Genomic DNA, 21,370 nt, shown 5'->3' with positions numbered 1-21,370 from the left:
ATAAGGAAAACTTCCCAACTCAGAAGGAAGTTCACCAAATAACAGAATGAATACCAAGTTCCACCAAGTAATTACCACCAAATACTAAATAGATTTAGAAGTTAAACACAAAAATTCAAATAATACAATCCACGAATATTAATAAAAAGTATACATTTATGTAAGCCCCTGACATAAAAACTATTTAAACTCCCCTTTTTAGTTCAAGAGTCTAAGAAATAGAAAGATAATATGGTTGAAGTACCAAAATCCGGCATAACAAACGTGTTTTTGATACAAGGGGCTATAGAAAGTTAGCAGTATTTCATTTTCTTTTCAATAGCATTTTTTATTTACTGTATAAAATCATCTTTGTTACCTTTCAGCAGTGACCTTCACTCTGGCTGAAAATAAAATGTCAAAGATATATACTAACCTCATTAGATATTGTTTTTTAAAGGTTCAGCACTTATTGCAGTGAGAGCTTTGTTTCTTCCAGCTGAAAAGCTGGGGTAAAGAATCAATAACTTCAAATGCAATTTCCTCTGACATGAATCAACCACATATTTAACCCACAAAATAACTGCTAAGAAACAACTGAAAAAAAAAAAAAAAAAAAAAAACTAGTACTAATGGTGATCGTGAGAACCGTATGATCCCAAGGCCAGGAGAGGACATAGTGATCATATATGGACTTTTAAAACAAAATGCTCCATTTGAGATTCCAACACATCAAAATTGGAACTTTCTTTATGCATTCAACAAATACTGGACCTTTAATTTTAAAAAATTTTAAATGAAGTATTAAGTTCCTGGAGACATATCTAGGATCTGTCCTGAGGGATTCACACTTGCAAAACAAAAGAGAAAATACTAAATGTCAGAATGTGGATAACAGAGTATTGCAGAAATTCAAAGAAATGAAGGGAAATGTCTTGCAAAAGGCATCAGAGAAGGCCTCAGTCATAAATAAAATGATGAACTCTCATCTGTTGCTGGACAGAATACAAAGTGTTAAAGCCACTTTGGAAGACAAGTAAGTGGTTTCTCACAAAACTAAATACACAATCCAGCATTTGTGCTTTGCGGTATTTACCCAGATGAGCTGAAAACCTATGTTCACACAAAACTCTGGGTATGAACTTCACTCATAACTGCCAAAACTTGGAAGGAACCAAGATGTCCCTGAGGAGGTCAATCAATAAACAAACTGTGATATATCCAGATAAGAGAATATTATGTAGTGATAAAAAATGAGCCATCAACTATGACAACATATGGAGGAAACTCAAATGCCTACAACTAGGTAAAAGAAGACAATTCAAAAAGACTAGGGCACCGGGGTGGCTCAGTGGGTTAAAGCCTCTGCCTTCGGCTCAGGTCACGATCTCAGGGTCCTGGGATCGAGCCCCACATCGGGCTCTCTGTTCCGCGGGGAGCCCGCTTCCCCCTCTCTCTCTGCCTGCCCCTCTGCCTACTTGTGATCTCTCTCTCTCTGTCAAATAAATAAATAAAATCTTAAAAAAAAAAAGACTATACACTATATGATTTCAATTATGTAATATTCTGGAAAATGGAAACTATGGAGGCACTAAAAATAGAAGAATGTTTGCCAGGGGTTGTGGGGAAGAGTGGGGAAGGAAACAGGTGGGGCACAGAAGATTTCTAAATCAGTAAATCTACGCTGTATGATCTATAATGGTAGATACGAGTAATTACACACTTGTATAAACCAGGGCACCTGGGTGGCTCAGTCTATTAAGCACCTGATTCTCGATTTCAGCTCAGGTCATGACCTCAATGTTGGGAGACTGAGCCTTGCATTGGGCTCCAAGCTTAGCAGAGTCTGCTTGAGATTCTTAGTCTCTCTTTCTCCCTCTGCTCCTCCCCCAGCTTTCTCTCTCTCAAATAAATAAAATCTTAAAAATATTTTAAAAAGAAAAAAAAAATATATATATATATGTTTGTGTGGGGTGTGTGTGTATTTTTTTCTTACAAAGATTTTGTTATTGTTGTTCCTAGGTAAATTCAGCATATTTTGTCTACTATATCTTTTATCATACAGATTTTACACATATTTTATTACTACATCTTTTATAATGCAGATACAGCTATAAATGTTAATATAAGAAATATCTTATAAGGCAAGTATACCATATCAAATAATCTTATTTTCATGTAATATTTCAAATTATATATCAATAATTCTCAAACATATCTTCCTTTATATGGACTTTAAAATCATATTTTAACCTATCAAATGGAGAATCTTATTAAAATTGCACTACATATGCACACTGAATTGAAAAACTTTAGCCATTTAGTAATATTATAGGTTTTCACTCAGAACTACTTATAACTACTTATACCACTCATTTTTGTACATTTATTAGATCACATCTTCTGTTTTTCATATAGATCCTCTACTTTTCCTATTCTATTTAGTCCTAATTATATATAGTTTACTATTATCATGAACAGAATACTTATCATTCTTACTTCAATATTATATATTCTAGATATATAAGGTTTTTCAATATTATATATTATAGATATATAAGGTTTTTGCAGATTCACAGTTATACAAAATAATACAGAAAGTAAACCCTTTATATACTTCATTCAGTTTCTCTTAAATATATGCAACATCTTGCAAATCAATATCAAAAAAAGAAATTGATATTTATACAAAGTTATTCAGATTTCAATTTTACATGTACTCTTTCGTGTATGTGTGTGTGGGTCTGTCTGGTTCTATGTGATTTTATTATATATGATGAGCAACTGTCAAGATACAGAATAACTGTGTCACCAGGACAGAACTGTACTTTTATTACCATAGCCTCCCTCTGAGCCATTGGCAAACACTGATCTATTTTCCACCTCTGTAATTTTGTTATTTGTTATACTATGTAAAAAGGATAATACAACATGCAACCTTTGGAAATGGGCCTTTTTTCACACTGTGGTTGTAATTTGCATTTCCCAAATAGCTAATAAAAATCTTTTAATGTGAATATTTATAAACAGCATATTTCCTTCAGTGAAATGTCTATTCATGCCATTTGCCCATATCTAATTGGATTACTTTTGTTTGTTTGTTCGTTTACCAATTGAATTAGAAAGTTCTTTATTCTAGATACAAATCATTTGCCAGATAGTCAATTTCAAATACTTCTTCCAAGTCTCTATCTTGTCTTTTCATCCTCTTAAAAAGGACTTTTCCAGATAAAAAGTTTTCAAAACCATTGTGGTCTAGTTCATCCATTTTTCCTTTTATAAATCATGTTTTTGGTGTCAAGACCAAAAACTCTTTACCTACTCTGAGATCTTGCAGATTTTCTCCTATTTTTTTTTCTAATAGGGTGATAGTTCTATATTTTGTATGTAAGTCCCTGATGCACTTTGATTTACTTTTTGAATATGGTTTGAGGATCATTTGAGATTCATATTTCATTTAAATTTTCTTCTACTGGATGCCCAATTCTCTAGCACCATTTATTAAAAAGCATTTATTTCATTTTAGTGAATTATTCCATTATGCTGAATGCCAGAAACAATGCTGAATAATAATGGTGGTAATGACACCTTTTAACAATAATCAGAAAGAGAGAGACATATATATGATTTAAGAATTAATTTCTTTGGTTTCATTCATTACTGAGAGAACAAACTATATACTTCATTTTTTTTTCTTTCTTTTTCCCTTCATTTCTTTCTTCATTCCTTTCTTTAAATTTGTCTTAGCTCCTGGGCACTAAGGTCTCTTGAAATTTTCAGTCCTGGAATAAAGTGTTCTTCTGCCTATATATAATGAGTAATTAAGCTTCTCATTTAATACTCTCCCAAGCTGGCTTCTCTCCTCTATCTCCTGTCTCTTCAAATCTCATCATAATCTTTTGGGGTGTTCATCCTTTGCAATTAATCTTCCATTTTCCAAATGCCCTCCCAATCCTATTGGGCATGTTCATTCCATAGGGAAAACTGAGACCCAGTGAGATTAAAAGTGACAAAGTTTACATGGTTAGTAAGAGGCAGGACTGAAATAGAACCTGCATCTCTCTGACTTAGTAAACTCCAATGTCTCCCAAATTAAGTTTTCTCTCCTCATCCTCTTTCAGACTGTATCAATTAGGTCTTTTTAAAAACGACAATATGCAATATTATATATGTTATTTTAAGAATATTCTTGCTATCTTTTAGCCACAAGAACCCTTCTCCAAATCGAAATTCAGCTCCTCAGCATCCCCTCCTCTGATCTTATCAACATTCCTTTCTGGTTCAACCTGCCCAAGAAAGTCCCATTGCCATGGCTTTTCTCTTTTCTCACAGCACTCACTAAGAAGTAGGGCTTTATTGTTTTGTTTTGTTTTCTTCAAGAAAATGGCCTGTAACCTGTCAGGAAAATTCCAAATTAAACCTCTGCTCACTGCTGGGAGCTGTTTCACCTCTTCAGTAGCATTCAAGCATTCCCTGTCACACCTCATCAGCAAATATAAACCACATTAGAACCTCATTTCATAGGAACTGAATTTACGCTAAAATCATCTGGAAATTTTTTTTTAATCTGGAGAAATCTTATTATTTGATACATTTTTAACAACTTTCTCTGTATTTCACCACAAAGGCCACACTTAACAACAAAGACTCATGGACACCATCCATTCATCCCAAATTCATTCACATTGAACGCAGAGAAGATAGGTCAGAAGGAAAGTGGTAACAGAGTGTAAATGATTTTAAGAGATGACCTCCTCATGTAAAGTACCTTTCTTACAAATCTTCCTAAGAGGAAATTCTGAAACACTATCTATTCCCTAATATAACAAAATATTACTTATTTAATATTCATCTCTCTTGGGGTGCCTGGGGGTCTCAGTTGGTTAAGCTTCCAACTCTTGGTTTTGGCCCTTCTTTTCCTTTCTAAAAAATAAAATAAAATAATAAAAATTTTAAAAATTTAAAAAATAAAGAAACAAAAGAAATAGGTGCAGGTTGTACCAGGACACATCTTGTGGGTTTTTTTTCTGTTTCAATAATATGTACTTTAATTCTTCAAATTTACATTATGAACCAATTATTTAACTGGGAATTAGCAAACCTTTATTCATTTTCTTGGTGATAAATTAAGAAACATTAGAGAGAATTTGGGATTGTGTATCTGATCTCAAATGACAAACACTTTGACATTTAGTCTGCTATATAGTGTTTCAACATCCTAGTGAAAGAAAAGAATGGGGGAAAAAGATGGAAAATAAGAAGGCAACTAATGCCGAAGCTGTTAGATAATAAAACAAAACTTTATGGTCTGTTGACTGGTTGAGAAATGTTCAAGCAACAAATATTTTGAATAGGTCTGGGATTTAGCCATGACTATCAGATACGAAGGGTTGGGAAAGGTATTATCATTTCAGTGAATTTTAAAAATTCACCAATGTTTAAAATAGAAATAAAATAAAATAGAAATGTGCTAGAAGAGTAGCTTGTACTAACACTAAACAGGTAACAACCTCCTGTAAAAGTAGATAGAGATTTAAACACTGCAGTGGGAAATGGAGGTGGTGATATAGTGGGCATCAGGAGAGAGGACAGAATCACATAAACAGAAGGGGAAATGGTTTTGTATTTCTTGTGGAAAATTCTAACTAGCTGATTAGATATTTTTTATTAGTGTTTTAACAGGAAATTATTTCAAATAGGAATTAAGAAATATTTCTGAACCTCTGATGTCAACAGTAAACTAGATAAAAAGTAACACAATTAGTTTCTATAAAGAGAAACGAAGAACTGAAAGTCAGAAATTAGTTTTTCTTCAGTTCAATACTAAAGAACTTTCTTTTTTCTTCTAAGATTATGCAATCAACTTATTTCAAAAGGCCATTTAAAAGCAAGATTGGATTTTTGGAAGAAAGCACAAAAATACCAATAACAGTCTATGATCTTAAAAGACAGATTAGAGCAGAAAAAAGAACATGGAATGAATTATTTAATGTTCGTTCTGTCACTGAATTCATGTTGCCAAAGCTTAACATTTTAGCTAAGATTCTATATCTTGTAACCATTTAACGAATGATTACCATTTCCAATTTTTTTTAGTACAGTTGACATACAATGTTACATAAGTTTCAGACGTACAACTTAGTGAATTGGCAAGTTTATATATTATAAGCATGTTCACCACAAGTGTAGCTACCATCTGTCCCTTTACATCCCCATTACGATATCACTGACTGCATTCCTTATGTTGTGCTTTTTATTCCTAGGAGTTATTCATACAATTACTGGAAGCCTATTTCTCCCACTCCCCTTTACCTATTTTACCCAACCCCCAATTCCTCTATACCTTCTCCTCTTGTGATTTTTTGTTGTACCATGCATCTTATTAGATTTTTGTGCTGCTCTTCATTATTATAACAATAATCATAGGGTCTTATTTGGCTAAAAAATACTTAGCCTTTACCAGCAGTTATTAATTATTATAGGTTTTCAGATATAGTATGTATACATACATACTCACACACACAGAGAGACATCAGAGAGGTATCTCATATTTAACTGCAATCTAACCAGAAATATTATTGTATTTATTAGTACCTTATTAGTTAAGAATAAGGATGATGAGAGGTGGATATTTTTTTAATGAAAATTTGATAGATTGATTGATTATTTGATTTAGAGAGAGCATGAGTGGGGAGAGGGGTAGAGGAACAGACTCCACCCCAAGTATGCAACTGGACACAGGGCTCGCTCTTAAGATCCTGAGATCATGATGGGAGCTGAAATCGAGAGTCAGACATTTAACTCAACGAGCCATCCAGGTACACCCCCTATTTATTTTTTAAAGAAATTAGCAAATATATGGAAATCATTAGGCAAAATATTCAATTTACTAAAAGTTAGTCATTTTCATTATTATCATTAAAACATCAAAATGTATAAGTCAATATGAAGCAGCTTTAAATTTTTCAATTTCAGAACCACAAAGAAATGTGTTTTTGGTCTTCTAGAACATCCTTGTCTTTCACTCTTGTTTTAAGCCAAATGTTTCAAGATCTATGAATGTAAATCTCAGATTTACCCTACCAGAAACTCAGTATTTGAGTTTCTTCTTATAATTAATTTTAAAAAAAAGGTAAAATGTAAAATTCACTCTAAAGTCTCTTTTTGGAAGAAGGACATTTGACTATGTTGAATCTATAAGGTCAAAAATATGAATCACACAAATAATAAATTAATACTCTTTTCAGTGAAGGAAATTTCAAGCAGCTTGTCACGTAGTATTGTTGTGACCATCAATTCAGCCATTCAAGCAGAAGCACAAAAAGAATTAGTGCATCACATAACATCTGTTTTATAGTCCCAGAAAACCACCTTTGTTCCTTCTGGCATGTCGGGAATTTACTTTTGTATCTCTTTCTTTTGCCTTTTTTCACTCTTGTGTCTTGAGGCAATAGCTAAATTTCTTGAGCAAAGAGGCCAGTCAATTCCTCATCAATTCTACTGCCTACAACTACTTTTGATTCAGATTTACCCAGTTTCTTATAAACTCTACTAATATATACCCTTCTAATACAATTTATTCCCTAAATCAGATTTTTTTCCACTAACATATCTTCCTTCCTAAGTATATTTCTGGCACATGGTATTCATATCAAAAGCCATATTTCAATTATAAAAATGCATATTAAAAATCAGCTATGCAAAAAGTTACCAAACTATGACCAAAGCTGGGTCTATACTGAGTAGAATCCAACAGGACAGCTGGTAAATAAAGTATTCTATATTTATTCATGTTTCTCCTTCTTCCCCTTCCCCACCCTGCTCCTTTTTCACCATACAGGGGGAGAACTTTTAGGAATTTTACACTGAATATGAAATAATGAAATGTGGATTACCAAAAGTTTGCCTCCTGTAACCCTTTCATCTTCTCTAAGGTTCCCAACCACGGTTATGGACCATACTCCCATCTCTATTCTCACACAAGAACAAGCAAGAGTGCTGAAATAACAGTCATCAGAGCTAGGAGGTCATATGCTAATTCTAGTTCAACCCTTAGCTAGCACATATGCCCATGACAATTTCACTTAGTCTGTTTACACATCAGTTTCCTCTTCATAGAGAGAAAATTTCCAACCAAAATCACACCACCACCTGCTGTATTCCAGAAACTCCTATAAACTCTCTCAGTACAAAGACTGGAGGAGGAAGGACAGGGGTTATGTGGTCAGAACTCCACAACCAGAACAGCTCTACTTTACCATATTTTTGGCCCCTTCATATAGAATTTTATTGGAAATACCATGCACACACACTGGTATGTGTGTGCATGCACACACACACACACACACACACACACACACACACTCACACAATGGCCTAGCAGTATGATTCCCTCACTTCTATTATATGTTAGACAACTTCCCCTTGTTTTCAGCAGAGACTCTAAGTGCTCATCAAAGAAAGAATGTATTTTCAGGTTCTGAAGGACTTATTAAATTCTACCTCAAACTTGTCATCTCTTGAATAAATAAATCAAGAGCTTTAGGATTTACTCATAGGTTTAATTAGTCAAATTAGTCAATTATTCAAAATGCTAATCATTCTCAAACCTCTTTTTGAGGACTTTTTCAAATTAACATCTCCTGGATTTGAGTAGAAAAGCTAAATACGAGAAATATACTTGCACAAAGGCTTTTCACATTGTGAGAAAATTATGCAATGATGCAGACACATGCACACTCTGGAATGATGCTTTTTTCCTTATTTTTTTTTACCTTAAAGTACTATGGTTCTGCTTTGAGCCTTTGAGTTCTTATATAGCCGTGTTCCTCCCTTGGGTACACTGTTTGTTTCAATTACATTACCATTAGCAAATTTTTGGTTCCTATCTTTATTACCCTATAGCTCAGGTTTATAGAATATATATACTTTGTGAAAACTACGAAAAAGGGGTCCTACACTCAAAATTATATTCACAATAATATTACAACATTATCTTCCTTTTACAATGGGTTGAAATTTTCACCCTTGGTTCAAAACAATGGTGGATGAAATTCAGAGCACTTTATTGTGAGCCAACACTATTATGTCTATATGCGCTCAATTTTAAAAAATGCAATTTCACTCAAGAATTTCCTTGATACAATTATAAAATATAAAAATTGTATTAAATATCAATACTTAAATCTTTTAATATCTGTGTAAAATGTGTTTAAAATCTGAAGTACACTCAACAAAATCAAAACCCCTTCCACTGTATGCCAACACGATCATCATCTCAAGGAAAAACACCTTGGCAGCTAGTTATGAACTGAATTAACCACCTTTTTTTTTTTTATGTAACACCATATTTACAAGAAGGAATGAATAACAAACAATGACTTCAGATTTAAGTATAGGTTTCGTTTGGTATTTGAAAGTAATCTGTTCCTTTGAAACCTTTTGTAAACTGAAATGCATAAAGTGAAAGTACCCCCTGCCTTCTGAGAGCTCACATTATATTGTACCTGTTTTTATGAATGTCCTACATCAGTGCTTGTTTTGGCTAACCAAAAGAAATCCAAAAAGGATTTTCAGTTTTACAAAAAAAAAAAAAAAAAAAAAAAAAAAGAAAAAAAAAAAAAAAAAAAAAGAGAAAAAAAAAAAAAAAAAAGAAGCCTTATTATACTCATGTAGATCTTTCACAAAACCAAAGTAGCATAATGCAAGCTTTCAGAAAACACAGGATACACAGGCAAATGCTTTCCTTCGAAATGAGTGAAATGAGCCTCTCATGTAAAACATACATGCATGAACATATAAACACACATACATGTGACTATCTGTTACAAATTATAAAATTATAAAATTTAAGCTCTTAAGCAAAACTCATACATTTTGGAAAACTGGTGACTTCTACCTTGAATTTGACTGCTTTCCAAATTTTTTTTTTTTTTTAAGATTTTAAGTAATTTCTGCATCTCATGTGGGGCTTGAACTCACAACCTTGAGTTCAGGAGTCACACACGCTACTGAATGAACCAGCAAGCACTCTCCAGAATTTTTCTAGGGAGACTTTTAAGTAGTGTCATCAGTGACTTTAACTATGTTTTGCTCTGCTTTGTTTTTATGTTGTACAATAACCCCATCAACAATTGGAAAATTGGCATAATGCAATGAACTGATATTTTGCAAATGGCCGAGGCACAATGCTACAGAATCATGCATAAGAGATCTTTCTAACGTAAAAGGTGGACTAATGGGTTTTAATGTAGAAAAGTACTGATAGGGGCGCCTGGGTGGCTCAGTGGGTTAAGCCGCTGCCTTCGGCTCAGGTCATGATCTCAGAGTCCCGGGATCGAGCCCCGCATCGGGCTCTCTGCTGTCTAGGGGAGCCTGCTTCCTCCTCTCTCTCTGCCTGCCTCTCTGCCTGCTTGTGATCTCTCTGTCAAATAAATAAAAATAAAATCTTTAAAAAAAAAAAAAAAAAGAAGAGAAAAGTACTGATAATTTATTGACATATTTTCAGATTCCACACGGCAACTAACCTTTGAGAATCAATCACCTGCCAAGTTTTCAAGAAGGATCAAGGAAGGACAACTATAATTATGTGAAAAGCTATTAAAACACATCTCCCATTTATAACTATGTATAATTATGAGATCATGATTCCTTCATATATGGCAACCAAAAAGAATTAACACAGGAAAACATATGAGAAATCTGATGCCTTCTATTCATCCAGACATTAAATAGATTTGTAAAAAGTAAGAAATAATGCTATTCTCACTATTTTTTCTTCTGAAAAATGTGACTATTTTATTATATGTCATGTATATTCGCATGTATATTCACATGTTTTATTATTGCCATTTTAAGTGATTAAGAAACATGTAGAAAAATTCTCAATTATATTTTAAATCTAATATTTAATATATTTAATATATTTAATGTTATATATATTAATAACATATATTCATATATAATTTAATATCTAATCCAGTAAATGTTGATAGATATAATTGAAATGCCCAAAAAGTATTTTTAGGTCCTTAATAATCTGTTAAATTATCCTACCCTAAGCCCTATTGTGTATATCACTGTTTACTTTTATCTACATTTCAAACAGCTAAGTGTATAATAAATAGTTTTATAGGTCTCTATGATGTGGATTTTTCTTTTTGGCAATATCATCATTTTTTCATCAGATTTTTTTCATCAGATTTAATCATCATACCCTATATACTATATTCCCCCTCAAGAAATTTCACAAAATACTTCTGTTAAAATCTCTAATTGCTAATGTAAGCATGAATAATTGGCAAGTTTGTTCCTGGTCAACGTTTATTGGAAACCCAGTTTGTACTGATAATGCAAACTATTATGCATGGTATGATAAGCATGGGGAATTGTGTAGATGGTAAAGATACAAACCCTATGCTTGAAGGTTTCAAGTAGAATAAAGAACTCATGTTAATCACAGACAGAGGCCAAAGCACATGTAAACTGTATCAGCAAAGTTTGTCATCAGAGGGTATCAGTGAACATGGAGGAATAGGCAGCTCCATGAGGCTGTTACTCCACAGAAACATCAAAAAGGAAGCAAAATAGCCAGAATAAACTTTGTCAGAACTCTGGAAAATAGTCAAAGATTTACAACAATCTAGTAAACAATGAATCAAGAAAAAAGTAATCTAGAAATAGTAGAAAAGCTTTGTGGCATTTGTATTTGTCATTACTCCAATCCCCTCCCTAGTACCGTGTTGATCTTTAAGTCAACAGCCTGCATTTAGAGTATGTGACCTTGGTCCCTGGGTTCTGGAAGAAGCAGAGTAGACCTTATCTCAAAGAATCTCTGTTTGCCGGCTCTGCCTTGTCTGGGGCTATTGGAAAGACTGACAAAAGGCACTTATTTTTCTTATACCAGACCCAGAATGCCCAGCACAGAAAATCAGTGGATATTATGAAAAATGTTATAAGGTAAATGAATAAGCCACAGCTATCTGAGGGAGGGGGATTACAGTTAAAACATAAAACAGAGCACTCAAGCTTGAGAAGCTGGGGCAAGCTTTTCTTTAAGAAATTAGAAATTCAAAGTGCCTACATATATTGGGAAATTCAGGAAACCACAAGCATGCTGAGAGTAGGTTGCATGTTCAGAAAAGACCTGAGAAGACCCTAAGTGTCCATCCCTGACTGAACTCTAGGCTTAATAAAAACAGGACTTGACAGCCAAGGCAGAGTTGTAAATGACCAGGTTAAGTAGTGACTTAAATCCCCAGCACAGAACTGATCTGAAAAGAATGGGAGAGTTTGTTTGGCTCCTACAAGTCAAGGAATTATTTGTAAAAACACTAGCTGAAACACTAGCTAAAGAAACTTCAGAGGCTACATATGACAGAAAATTCTGACTTTTCAAAATACATCAGAAAAGTCAATTAAACAACAACAAAAACAGCTCCAGTCTACAGCAAACAACAGCAACAAAAATATGTTCTTAAGAAGGGGAAGAATCCAGTATCAAGTGTTCTATATTATTGTATTCAAAATGCAGTTTTCAGTACAAAATTTAAAGCATGGGAAGAATCAAGATAGTATGGTCCACTGACAGGAGAAATTAGCAAAAACTGCCCCTAAGGAAGAAGAAACAAGTTTCTTATTAGATGAAGACTTTAAATCAACTGTTTTAAATATACTCACAGAACTAAAGGAAACCATGAAAAAAGAGCAAAAGGAAACCAGGAGGACAATGTATAAAAAATGGAGAATATCATTAAAGAGATGGAAATTTTTTTAAAGATGTTATTTATTTATTTGACACAGAGAAAGACACAGGGAGAGAGGGAACAGAAGCAGGAGGTCAAGCACACTTCCTGCCAAGCGGGAAGCCTGATGTGGGGCTCGATGCCCAGAACCTGGGATCATGACCTGAGCTGAAGTCAGAGGCCTAACTACTGAGTCACTCAGGTGCCCCAAGATAGAAATCTTTTAAAAAATCCACACATATTCTGGAGCTAAAATGTACTGCAATGAGAATTAAAATTATTACTAGAGGTTTTAAATAGTAGGTTTGAGGAGGCAGAATAAAAAAAAAAAAAACAAAAAACAGTGAACTAGAATTTAGGCTAACTGAAATTATCTACCCTGAGGAACAAAAAGAAGAAAATAGGAAACAAAACAAAACTGAAGGACATGTGGAAGACCATTAGCAGACCAATATAAGAGCAAAGGGAGTCCCAAACAGAGAGGAAAGAAAGGACAGAAAGAGTATCTGCAGAAATAATGCCAAACACCTGCTAAATTTTTCAAAATACATGTATTTATGTGCTCAAGAAGCTCAAAAACTCCAAGAAGGATAAACACAGGGAGATCCAGGCTGAGACACACTGTAATCAAATTACCAAAAGCTAATGACACACAATCTTGAAAGCAGCAAAAGACAATCAACTTACATACAGGGCATCTTCAATGGATTTAACTGCAGATTTCTTATGAAAAACTGTGAGGCCAGAAAGAGATGAGATATCATTATGAAAGTGCTGAAAAGAAAAAGCCGTCAACCAAAATCCTGTATCCAGCAAAACCATCCTTCAAAGTTGAAGGAGAAACCAAAACATTCCGAGATTAACAAAAGCTGAGGAGGTTCATTACAAGTGGATCTGACCTCTAGGAAATGTTAAAGGGAGTGCTTTAGGATGAAGTAAAAGGAATTAGTAACTTAAAATCCGATGAAAAAATAAAGAACTCTAGTAAAAATAACTATATAGCTGAACATAAAAGTCAACTGTATATTTGGTTTAGAATTCCACTCTATGTTTCTTATATGATATAAAAGACAAATGAAGAAATAATTTTAAATCTATGTTAAAGGGTGCACAATGTATAGAAGATGTAATTTGCAACAAAACAAATATAAGGAAGGGCAAAGCTATATAGAAGTAGAGTTTATGTAGGCTATTGAGGTTGAGTTAGCATCAATTCAAAGTAAGTTGTAAGGGCACCTGGGTGGCTCTGTGAGTTAAGCTTCCAACTCTTGATTTTGTCTCAAGTCACCAACTCAGGGTTGTGAAACTCTGTACAGATTTGTAACAAGCAAATTAAAAAAAAAAAAATTCCAATAAAGAAATATACAGGATTAAATGGCTTTACTTATGAATTCTACAAAACATGTAAAAAATTAACACCAATGTTCTCAAACTCTTCCAAAAGCCAGAAAAGGAGGGAATACTTATTGATTTATTCTATAAAGTTAGAATTATCCTGATGCAAATCTAGACAAACATAAGACAATTTATTAATATTCCTTATGAATATAGATGCCAAACTCTTCAACGCAGTACTAGCAGAGAATGGCAGTTTTTTTTTAATTAACAAATCAAATTTATCAGCATATCAAAAGAATTATGCATCATTAAGGAGAAGGATTTACCCTAGGAATGTAAGGGGAGCTCAACTAAAGAAGATCAACCAAAGTAACAACACATTATTAGGAAAAAAAAAAAAAGAGAGAGAAACACATAATCATCTCAATTAATGATAAAATGCGTTGACAAAATCCACCACTCTCTGCTCGTAAAAAAAATTTTTTTAATCAGGAATAGAAGGAAACTTCCTCAAACTCACCAATAGATCATTTATGAAAAACCCAAAGCTAAGACAATAGTCAATGATGAAAGACTGAAAGCTTTACCCCTATGATCAGAAATGAGAAAAAGATGTTCATTTTCACCACTGCTATTCAACACTGCACTAGAATCTAGCCAGAATAATTAGGCAAGATAAAGAAATAAATGGAAGTGAATTTAGGGAGGAAGAAATAAATTATATACACTAAAAGACCAAAGAATCCTTAATAACCCCCAAGAACTAATCAGTGGATTCCACACAGTTAAAGGGTACCCAATCAACATTCTACAAATAGTTGTATTTGTATACACCAGCATTGAGTAATCAAAAAAAAAAAAAAAAAAGATATTAAAACATCAATTCTATTTATTGTAATATTCAAAAGAATAAAATACTTAGGAATAAATTTCACTGAAGAATGAAAGACTTGTACATTTAAAATCACAAAGTATTACTGAAAGAAATTAAAGACATAAATAAATGGAAGGACAATTTATGTTTGTCACTTGAAAGACTAATATTTCTAAGATGATAATATTAACCAAAGTGATCCACATATTCAACACAATTACTATCAAAACCACAACTGCCTATTTTTGCAAAAATGGAAAAGCCAATTTTTGAATTGATATGAATTGCAAGGGACTCTGAATAGCAAAACAATTTTAAAAATTTTGTACCATTCATACTTTCTCGTTTCAAAACTTACTACAAAGCTATAGTAACCAACACAGTGTGATGCTGGCACAAGGACAGACACATAGAGCAATATATTAAAAATGCACATCATTAAATAAATCCAGATTATCTGTGATCAGTGATAATCAACAAGGGTGAAATACCATACAATGGGGATAGAATAATCTCTTCAACAAAGGTGCTAAAAGAAATGTGTGTTATGTAAAAACTGAAGGTGGGTTCCCTACCTCACACCATATACCAAAATTAACTCAAAATCAATCAATGATCCAAAAAGATAAGGTAAAACCATAACTCTCTTTAAAAAAACATAGTGGTAAGGGGCGCCTGGGTGGCTCAGTGGGTTAGGCTGCTGCCTTCGGCTCAGGTCATGATCTCAGAGTCCCGGGATCGAGCCCCGCATCGGGCTCTCTGCTGTCTAGGGGAGCCTGCTTCCTCCTCTCTCTCTGCCTGCCTCTCTGCCTGCTTGTGATCTCTCTGTCAAATAAATAAATAAAATCTTTAAAAAAAAAAAAAAACATACTGGTAAATCCCTATGACTTGGAGTTAGCAATGGATTCATACATATGATACTAAAAGCACGAGCAACAACAACAAAATAAATGGACTCCATCAAAATTGAGAACTTTGTGCATCAAAGGACACTATCAAAAAAGTGAAGACAACCTACAGAATAGTAGAAAATATGTGCAAATTATATATCTGGCAAGAGATTATATCCAGAATACATAACTTGTACTAGTCAACAATAAAACCAAAAGTCCAATTAAAACAGCAGCAAAGGATTTAAATAGACATTTCTTCACAGGATATACAAATGGCCAATAAGCACACGAAAAGAGGCTCAACATCACTAACCAGTATGGAAATGTGAATTAAAGCCAAATGAGATACCACTTCACATCTCTTGGATGACTATCATTTAAAAAAAAAAAAAAAGAAAGAAAGAAAGAAAGAAAGAAAGAAAGAAAGAAAATAACAAGTGTCTGTGAGGAAGTGGAGAAACTAAAACATGTGTATTGCTGTTGGGAATGTAAGATGGTTCCAATGATGTGCAAAATAGTACGGCAATTCCTCAAAAAGTTAAACAGAGAATTACCATATGATCCTATAATTCCATTCCTAGGTATACACCCCTCACCATGAAAAAAATAATAGGACTCAAAAACTACATGTACGTACATGTTGATAGCAGCACTATTCCCAATAGCCAAAATGCAAAAACAACCCAAATTTCCATCAGTGAATACAAGGATAAACAAGTTGAGGCACATACATACAATGGGATACTATTCATCAATAAAAAGGAATGAAATACTAATATTTGAAATATGGATGAATGCCTACATCGTTATGTTAAGTCAAAGAAGTCAGGAATAAAACATTACATATTGTTTGGTCACACTTACATGAAATATTACACAGGTAAATTTAAAGAGACCAAGAGAAAATTGGTGATTACTAGAGGAAAATGGGCAGTAATTGCTCACTGGGTATAAGGTTTCCTTTTGGGGTGATACAAATACTTCACAGTTGGACAGAGGTAGTGGTTGCACACAGTGTGAATGCACTAAATGCCACTGGATCACTCACTTTAAAATTGATAATTTCATTTTTTTAGAAGGCTCTATAACCAATGTGGAGCTTGAACTCATGATGACCCTGAGATCAAGAGTTGCATGCTCTACCCACTGGGTCAGCCATGCACCTTATGAACTGCACTTTAATAAAATTAAAATTGTTCTCAATAAAGATAATGAATGTGATTGGGAAAGATAAGGTAACTGGAGTAACTAGAACTCCTAAATGTTGAATTACGATCAATATAAAAAAGTGAATTTACTGGTCTTACCCCCTGTTCTGTAATTACAAATGATGCCTCAGGAGAAACAAAGTGAGCTGTGAGTCTAGGATCACAGATCTTCTATGCCCTATGCACAGATTTAAGGAACAGTCTTCCCCTATAAGTAAAGATGTTTCCCAAGTCTTCTTTCAGTATTCCAGTTTTTCTAGAGTTTATTCAATTGGGCCCTACATTCAGCAGAATAACCTTAGACCAAGAGAAATATTGTAGAAAACAAGTCAAAGCAATGAACATTCATTAAATTGTTCCAGCTAAAATTTCATTCACCAGAACAATGGCAGAAAGTGGGATTTTTTTTCATATTTTATTTATTTATCTGATGGAAAGAGAGATTACAAATAGGCAGAAAGGCAAGCAGAGACAGGAGGAAGCAGGCTCCCCGCTGAGCAGAGAGCCCGATTTGGGCTCCATCCCAGGACCTTGAGATCATGACCTAAGCGGAAGGCAGAGGCTTAACCCACTGAGCCACCCAGGTGCCCCATTAAGTGGGATATTTTAAAGGACTATTTAATTAAGATTTTTATTGTCTGTCTGTTTTATTAGTTTCTACAGATAGAGTCATCTCTTACACCTAATGAATGAACTCCGGAATGGGATAGCTTAAAGTTACAGTTCAAAGACAAGGAGCTGGATCATAAATCCCTTGACAAATCACTGCTTATTAAAATGTCCCCTTCCATAAACACAGGGGGCAAATGTATGCTAAAAACTTTTGCCTTCTTCCTCCAGGAGGACAGGGAGTTGAAGGCAACACCCTCTTTTAAGGAAGCTTCGCTTCTCAAGGATCAGGCTGTCTTGTTCCTCCCATTTTTAGAAGGCAGGCTATCATATTCCTAAAATTTGTATTTCAATGAAAAAATATGACAAAATATTTAAAGCTGTGACATATAAATAATTTTAGTACAGTGTGGTTTAGAAAAAAAGTGTAGCCTTATATTTTATCACGGGTGTTTAAGGTTCCAAAAAAAACAAACCAAAACCAAAACCAAACAAACAAACAAAATAGCTGAAATAAAAATGCATACAGAACTTACATGCATAATTTTCAGTTCTCCACTTCTGCCACTCCCTTCCCATTTTCCCATTATGTACCCCAATTTATTCCTTCCCTGTTACACATTCCATTTAAAGAAGATACAGAATCAACTCATTTATTAAGAAATCAGGGTGAGAATGAAGCAGAGCACATTTTTTTTTCTAATATGTTTCTTGCCTATACTTTCCATGGGTGCAATAATATATCTTATCCTGTATTTCAAAGCTTAAGACACACGCTAGAGTCAAAAAGCCCTGGCTTTTCCATGTTCTGGTTCTGTGACAGACAATTTAACTTGTAAGACTCAACCGAACAATGTAGAATATGCATAAATTAATAGTATCTATTTCACATTAGTGGTGTAAGGATAAGTAAAATAGTGCATACAAAGCACTTAGCATAATATCTGGCTTGTAACAAGGAGCTAATAAATGTTGCTTATTAAAACAGATTCTCTTTTGACTCATTAAATTGAACACATCATAATGTAAGCTAAATCCATTATTTATCTCATTAGATAATACAAAAAATGAGAATAAGTAAAAAAATCAAATTTGACTTAAACGTAAATATAACTGGAAAGCAAAGACAAAAAAAATAACTGCTCTTAACTTTATTCATATCAGAGAAAATTATTTTTCATTCAGCATGAGAGATAGATCTAGGAAAGCAACAATAACCCTTGTTATCCAGGGGGAAACTGTTAGAATCTGTCATTGTTTTCTCTTTGGCAGCCCGTTGATGCCTGGGTAATACTATATTCAAATGGGCTCATCTGTGCTGTTCTTGGAAAAAACAAGCAGAGACAATTTAGCTTATGCCTATCAATACAACATATCTTCTTTTTTAATTCAACAAAATAAAATAAACAATTTGCATCTTAGTTGATGTTCATGTTTACAAGTGAGTAACGCAAATCTTAAAATCTGTAAAACATTATTTCTCTCTCATAAAAGCATATGGGATGGTTTAATTGTCACTTTGACATTTTAAAACACAGGTCAGATGCTTAAATGACACCTTTTAGATTGCAGCTGCCAAGAGACTGCTTGCAACATAATATAACGTGACATTTTAACTAACTATAACCAGAAGCAATTGTTTTGGTAGAACATAACAGTAAGGAGAATAAATTCATTTTGAGGTTTTGCATAACAATAACTAATCAGCTGTCACCATTCCAATAAAATTCTTAATTTTATCAAATGCTTTCTAGAAAATTCTTTTTTTTTTTTTAAATAAATAGGAACAGATTAATCTTTTGAAAGCCTTGTTTCAAAGGGTCAATCGTTCCTTATTAAAAAAACCTGGTATGTAAGACAACAGGAAGAAAGAATCCTTTTCCTCAAAGTCTTATTTTCAAGAACCTATCGAGGCTAGGTCATGAACTCACGTCAGTCTGAATGAAGGTCAATGTAATCACTCACTCTGCAATCTTTTCTCCACAAACTAGGCGCCTAAGTTATCCAAAAGCTTCAGACCTTAGCTGTATTACTTAGAAAACTGCACTTTCTTTAAGTTTGTATGAGCAATAAATGACAGGATTATACACTCTCTTTGAAAAATATAAGTTGGCATTTCTTCAAAGACAGATACACATCCTTAAGTTTTAGCTTCCAGTTTTTGTTTTATTTCTCTGGACAGAGATGCCTAAATTTCTCTGGTTCCCTCAGCTTCCTTAGTTCTAAATTTTGGCTCCCAGGGAATGATTTGAGCACAACTTCATGGATCAAAATCCTTACCTGACATAAAGATTTACCTAACCACAGTGGCAATCTCAACATCTGTAAATTCTTTCCCAACATGGCATCTAAAATTAGTGTAAAATTTACTCTTAGGCACACTTCTAGAAGTGAAAATAAAGGTATGCATACAGTGAAAACAAGATGCTCCCTATTAAGTTCTTGTTTAAGTTGGATCAAGCAGAGCCCTGTTGACTTTTACATGCATGTGGATGACTTATATATGAATGCTTTTTTTCTTTTATGCTCTGACAGACCTGCAAAGACCAACTCAGGAGGCTTACCTCAAGAGGGTACTAAAGGAATAGGAAATTGTCTTGAGGAGCTAGGGCTAATGATGAAGACACAATTTTACTGCCTTACAATTTTGTCTTTAGTCAGCCATAGTAACAAATTAATCTAATGACCCTGTTTTGACACTGACTGATTAGAGACACCAATCAAAGGGCAGCAGGCCACTGTTACTGAAAATCGGTGTACTACACACAGTCCACATCGCTGTCTGTCTCAATACAGCAACAAAGCTTAAAGCATATTCTCCTCTAAATACATTTGGTTTCATGAAGTACGTGTCTCTCCTCTCAAAACAGGTCAAAATGTGTAAGTACATTCTGCATGAAAAGTTTTCGGACCGTGATCATTCTCATTCTATATACCCCATGGATATAGGAGACTGCACAGGGCATGCATGGCTACGTAAGACCAGTCTCCATAACTTAGGCTTGGATGTACATTCATCTATTTGTAGAGTATAAATACGAATCTTCGAGTTACATATTCTTAAAATAAGCGTGAGTGCTCTTTTCTCTTTAAACTGATTCAGTACCAATGATAGGAAAAAAATATGTTGGCTTGATCGATGCATCTAAATAAGTCTTCCCTTTAATAAAAAAATGAAATGAATAATTTCTTCCTTTCAAAAATAGTTACTTATTAAAGAAATACTTGAATGGTTAATCCACTCTTCAAAAATAATTAGGACTTCTCTTCACCAGGCAGGGAAGTTGCTGACAATCTTGGAAATTAAGACACCTGTGTCAAATTACTTCTGTAATAAAATTTGCAATCAAACCAAAATTACAATGAACATGTGTTTCTCTGGTTATAAGCTTGCATTGCCTAGCACTTACCTCCAAAATGTGATGCTATTTTGAGCAAAACAGTTTCTAAATCATTTCTTAGACTACATAACTTTTTATTTGCTTTCTTTCCCCCACCCCCTTTAAAAAAAAAATTAAACATTGGGGTACAGATGGCCCTTCTTTTCACTATATCTGTATCTTTGGGGTAAATACCCAGTAGTATATTTGCAGGGTCATAGGGAAGCTCTTTTTTTTTTTTTTTAAGATTTTATTTATTTATTTGACAGAGAGAGAGAGATCACAAATAGGCAGAGAGACAGGCAGAGAGAGGGGGAAGCAGGCTCCCTGCTGAGCAGAGAGCCAG

The 21,370-nt window shown here is 33.9% G+C and overlaps 1 protein-coding gene across 2 annotated transcripts in view; it reads right to left on the bottom strand.

Moving 5' to 3' along the window:
- LOC111155763 (dipeptidyl peptidase like 10) overlaps window positions 1–21,370 on the bottom strand; it is a 1,348,454-nt gene that overhangs the window by 456,397 nt on the left and 870,687 nt on the right. The window lies entirely within an intron of this gene.

The sequence above is a fragment of the Enhydra lutris genome, unplaced genomic scaffold, assembly GCF_002288905.1.
Source record: "Enhydra lutris kenyoni isolate GAN:26980312 unplaced genomic scaffold, ASM228890v2 scaffoldscaffold1, whole genome shotgun sequence".
Lineage (NCBI taxonomy): Eukaryota > Metazoa > Chordata > Mammalia > Carnivora > Mustelidae > Enhydra > Enhydra lutris.
This window is presented reverse-complemented; position numbering and strand designations above follow the sequence as displayed.